The sequence below is a fragment of the Equus quagga genome, chromosome 2, assembly GCF_021613505.1.
Source record: "Equus quagga isolate Etosha38 chromosome 2, UCLA_HA_Equagga_1.0, whole genome shotgun sequence".
In the NCBI taxonomy this organism is placed as follows: Eukaryota; Metazoa; Chordata; class Mammalia; order Perissodactyla; family Equidae; genus Equus; species Equus quagga.
The window spans coordinates 137,354,006-137,360,005 of NC_060268.1; positions in this window are offsets into that span (position 1 = coordinate 137,354,006).

Here is a 6,000-nt window from a genome sequence, read left to right on the forward strand (position 1 = left end):
CCAGAAGAACCTGTGGTGATTCTGATGTAAATGGTCCTCAGAACTTAATAAAAGAAGTACCATGTCTACAACTTCATGATTTCATAGTGAATTTTTGTCAATATGCAATTTTTTTTCTTATTTGTGGCCTTTGACAAATTTCGTTATTATCAATTAAATATAGCCATCTGATCCTCATCTTTTTCGGAGTCAGAGTGTTTTTTAAAAATCGGTTTTTTGATTACTCAGACCCTAAAATTCTCAAGTTGTACTTATCTCTGTTGAATTGTATAATTAAAAAAAGAAACAACACCACAAAACAACCTTACTGTATATAACAGAATGAGTCACGTCCTTTTTAGACAGAGGTAAGAAATGATACGAAAGAAAACAAAAAAGTTTCAATGTAGTCCATGGGAAGAGGGGGGCATGTGAAAAGACAAATCCAGCCTGTTAATTATGTATTAAGTGAGAATCTCCAACCCACAGTGCACATGGAACATCAAAGTTCTCAACTGAAATGGTTTCTTATTAGCATTTGAGAAAGATTTTTATCTAGTTGTATCACAGGCAGAGGCTGAAACCAAAGGAGTTTAATAAGCACCTCATCACTGAAGGTCAGGTCCCCCGACAGAGCCTTAATTAGCATGAGGAACATCTTACCTTTTGAAAAAGCTATACCAAAGGAACACTTTTTTTTTGGCACCAATTTGCTCATATGGGCAAAAAGGAGCATTAAAGATCTTGCAACTGAAACATAACATATTTGCTTCCTATAAACTCTAGGTATTTTCTGTGCTCCCGGTTTCTCTGCTGTCAGAATTGTGTCATATAGGAATGGTGACAACAGAATCAAACATTACCATGAAAGTGAAGCCCATTTCAGATTTCTTGAGGCAGCTGTATGCAGTCGCTGCTTTTAGAAAGCACGAGGTAAATAGGTAAGTTTGTAGACGCATCTAGGTTTCGAGTCACAAAGTACAACCAACGTGCTGGAGACTAGAAGGAACGGCTTCAAACCTCAGGGCTACTTTGAGTGTCTTTTATTTCCGAAAGTTCAGTTCAATAATCTAGCATAGCTCTGTTTGATTTATTTTTCACAGTCCTTTTGGTTGTTCGGGATTGGCTTTGAATATTGTTTGAAGGGTCTTGAAATCTCTCTGATCCAAGACATTTCACAAATGGCCCATCCAGGGCCCTGAAACTGGTCTTATTTATTTAGTTATTTTTTAAAATAAAAAGACACTTTCTACTGAAAACCGAGTTCAACGCAAATTTGTTGTGTTTAGGGTTGGGACAGAGATGGACAAGTCACCTGTTACTTCAACACTCAGTCTTTAATTATCAGATGGGCGACCTCTTATTGTTTCAGGGGTGTTTGCAGATAGAAGGCGCCTGGTGGTTCTGCTCTTAGCTACCTGTTTGATATAAGACAAGCCACTTAACTACTCTGGCGTTCATTCTTCCACGAATAAAATAAATGGATGGGACTTAAAGTTCTCCAGGATCCTTTCAACTCAAACAATCTATTGATCTTTGAGTTTTAAATTTTTTATTTAATGTGTTTTGTTGAATTTTCTATTTTTTTCCTTACCTTGATCTTGGAAGCAATTATCTGATAGTTGCAACTTAACAAATTCCATTCAAAGAAGGAGAATTTAATGGAAGATCTATAATGCACAAGGGGCGGTAAATAAATATCCCTACAGATCAGCTCAATATTCTATAAAGTTTCCATAGCAATTATGACCATTCTTGAATTTTCAGGGATGGTCTTGATTTCTGATAGACTGTTCCATTGCTCTTAAAAACTGAGGGTGAAAAACTAATGGGCTATTGGCCATATGCAGCTATTTTATGTTTTGTTTCGTCCCATAAGATGTTTAAAATTTCAGTTCAGGCATATGATCTCCAGTTTGCCAGGATCCTGTCTGCCTCTATTGTTTACATCAAGTCTGCTTCATTCATTTGCATGACTTAGCATCTTGAAACATTTGAGCTTGCAACCCCTGTTAAACCACAGCAAAACTGTATCTTTTAGACCAGTACACTCCAGTGGAACTTTCTGTATTAATGAAAATACGCTATCTCTTTGCTGTTTAATATGGTAGCCACTAGCCATATGCACCTTTTGAGCACTTGAAATGTGGCTAGTGTGACCGAAGACGAAATTTTTAATGTTATTCAATTCAAGTAAGTTTAAATTTCAGTTTAAATAGCCATATTTAAAAAAAGAGGGAAAGAAATAGCCACATGTGGGTAGTGGCCAACATATAGGACAATACAATATCTATACTGTCTGTTCAGGTTATCTCTTTTGTGCAACAAACAACCCAAACTCATTTTGGTCACGGATTCAGTGGGTCAGAAATTCAAACAGGGCAGCATAGATGGCTCATTGAAGCCTCAGCTGAGAAGTTTCAAATGATGGAGTGACTCAGACAGCTTGGGCTGGAATCATCTGGAAATTATTTCTCTTATGTCAGAGGCCTGGGCTGGGATGACTTGCAGGCTGGGTTCAGCTGGGACTGTCAACCAGAGCACTTACAAGTGGCTTTTCTGGAGCTGGCCGGGTGGTGCAGTGGTTAAGTTCACATGTTCTGCGTCTTAGCAGCCCAGGGTTCCCCAGTTCAGATCCCGGGTGCGGACATGGCACTGCTTGGCATGCCATGCTGTGGTAGGCGTCCCACATATAAAGTGGAGGAAGATGGGCACGGATGTTAGCTCAGGGCCAGGCTTCCTCAGCAAAAAGAGGAGGACTGGCAGTAGTTAGCTCAGGGCTAATCTTCCTCAAAACAACAACAACAACAACAAAAAACAAGTGGCTTTTCTTTGTGGCTTGGGTTTGCCACATTATGGTGCCTGAATTCTGTGAGGGAGCCTCCAGACAGCGTCCAGACAGCGTATGTACCCTAAGAACCACGAGGAAGCTGTGTGGCCTTTTCTGACCTAGCTTCAGGAGTAGTTCAATGTCACTTCTGTCTGCCTCATTCTATTGGTTAGAAGCAAGCCACCAAAGTCAGCTAAGATTTAATGGGAGGGGGATAAGACGCCACCTCTTGATGCAAGAGTGATAAGATCACAATACAGAAGAGCATGTGGGATGGGAGATATTGTGGTGATCATCTCTGAAGACACAATCTGCCACAGTCTGTCCTGTGGTCACAGCAATGCACACCCCTCCCACAGTCAAACATACTCGCCCTTCCACAAACCATGATATTTCTTCCCATTATGGCATTAGCTGAAAGTCTAGGATCTTATTATCTAGATCAGTTCAGGTGCTGGTGTGGCTCTTTGGCTGTGGTTCCTCTTTGAATGCAGGGCTTCCCCTTCTGTGACCTAAAGTGTCAATTGTCTGCCCCCCACCCCCTCCCTGGCACCCAGGATACATGGCAGGCCCCGTGATAAGCTAACTGCAGTAGACATCCCTATTCAGAGAGGTAGGGGTGGGGAGGAGGCAGTGGGAGGTGCATAGTAGTCACTGGTCCATAGCAGTTCTGAAATTCAGCCAGTCACATGTCCCCAGTTACTTGATTTGGGCTTAGTACTGCTTCTGTGGGTCTTGGCTCCACCCTGGTCTCTTAGTTTTGCCTTTTGAGTCATTCAATTTATTCTGTAAAAATTAGGCTATGTTTTCAGCTGAGCAGTTTTCTCAGCCCACAGAAGTTTGAGGGGTTAGAAATCTCTCTGCATTTTGTACTGTCCCTGTGTCTTTCAGTTCGAGCTGATAGTGCCTATACCCATACTCGTCTCTTAAAAATTTTGAGGATTCTATGACTTTACAGGAGTTCAGTCTGTTAGACAAAAGACATAACCACAAGTCTCTTTAAGTCAGGCCCTGCTCTATCTCGGGAACCCTATTGTTCAAAAGGGAGAGTTTTACACACACATCCTCAAGCTCCTTAGAAGGTCTTTATCTAGCTCAATCATTCCATGAGACACCACCTTCTGAGGCTTAACAAGGAATTTACAGCCCGACCTGGATTTGATCTTGCCCTGAAGCCCTTTCCTAATTTGAGAATCTTTGCTTTCTAGACAGGCTGGGATTGAGAATCAGTTTATTGTTGAATCCGGCAAGTCCTGTCTTCTTTATAGTACCTCGAAATTCTTCTTGAAAATGCAATAATTCCCTTTTTAGTGCCTCTCTATTTGTATCTTGTTATATACAGAGATTCAGTTGACATCTCTGGCAGAGAAACCAGTTGATATTTTTGATGTTTTGCCTGGAAATTGTCTGAGACAGACCCATCTATTCATCAGATAATTTCCACATTGCTGCAGGTGATAGTTTTGTAAAACTTTCTACCACTACGTAACAAAGGTCTCCTTTTCTCCAGTTTCCGAAAACATTTTCCTCAATGCTTTTACGGTTTGCCTCCTTGAGGCCTATCAGATTTCTATCCCCTGCTGAATCCCCAAACCAATGAATAATACATGTTTTAGTGGCATAAAACAACCACCTTTTTTTTTTATACCAAGAGTTTGTCTAGGGAACAGTGGGCATGGTTTTTCTCTGCTTCATGATGTCTGGGGTCTTAGCTGGGCAGACTGGAATGGCTGAGGCCTGGGATCATTTTAAAGGTTTCTGTGTTCGCATGTTTTGGCTCCTGAGCTGAGACGGCTTGAAGGCTGGGCTCCGCTGAGTGTATTAACTGGATACCAAACATTGGCTCTCCATGTGGCTTGGGCTTTTGGCATCATGGTGGCTGGATTCTAAGATGACGTGTCTAGGGAAGGATAATCCAGACAGCTAACGCTGAAAGAGAATTGGGTGGAAGCTGCAAGAACTTTTTAGATATAGAGTATAAAGTCACACAGCATTATTTCCATTGTGTTTTACTGATTCCTAGAGAGTCAGGAAAGCCCGTCTGGATTCAAGGAGAGAGGGATTAGACTTCATGAGAGGGGAATGGCAAGGTCATATTGCAGAGAGCATGTAAGATGGCAAATATTGTTGGCCATCTTTGGAAAATACATTCTTCCATACTGTATAAAAATCCTTTATTGAATGTTGCATAGATTGGGGAATTTTCTGACAACTCTTGTCATAATAATTTTTGGTTAGGATAATAAATGCTTTGTACGCAGGACTTTGGGTTATTGCTGTTCAGATAACTAATTATATGATGAAGCCCATCAGCTAAAGACCACCAGGGACTCACCTATGGTTACACAAAGTTAGGTTTATTTAACTTACTATAGCCAGGAAGAGACATATAGAGGAACTGTTGTGCATTTTGGTCAGAAGGAATTGGGGGAACTTGTAGAATTTGGGCTTGTGCTGGATGATTTTAAGTCTGATTTAAGGGAAGTGGAGAAAGGTTCTGGATTGGCTGCTGTTAGGAAGTGAAAGAGTATTTTGGTAACTTTTATCTGGAGGTGGAGGATTAACGTGGGGTCACTGTTCATTGGTTGAGAAGCAGTAGTCACCCATGTGAGCCGGCACAAAGGTCTGGGCAGATGTCTGTGTGATTGCAGGGCATCCTTGTCTCTGTTTGATTTCAGACGCAATCACAGAATCATCTTATCTCTGTTTTGTTGCACTATCTCACAGTGCAGCCTTGCCCAATGCTGTTTTATATTCTGCAGAAGTTGGTCATGTTTTCTTGGGAACATTGAAGCCTAGCTGTCATGTGCTGGGGCTATTTTTCACTTTTCATAAGTAAAAGTGATCTGTTAATGATTAGTCTTAGTTGTAAATAAACCAATTAAAAATTAGTCCTCAGTTGCAGTTAATTCACCTTGGTGAAGATGAACCAAGAAGCAGTGGGATCGCCTTCCATCATTATCTGTTGTATAACCAATAAATCAAATTGCTTTCCACTTTCCAAACCTGGTTGTGGAGTGCTTATTTTTCCCTTGGTTTCTTGTGTGTCAGTTAGGGAGAGAGAATAAATGAACTTTCTGTTGCTAAAAGAATTAAATCTCTTTGGGATGTTGAAAAACGGTATAGAATGTTAGGGTGTGGTAAGATGCTGCAGGAAGTCCACAGCTGTGCCATCTTTTTGGTCCTTTAGA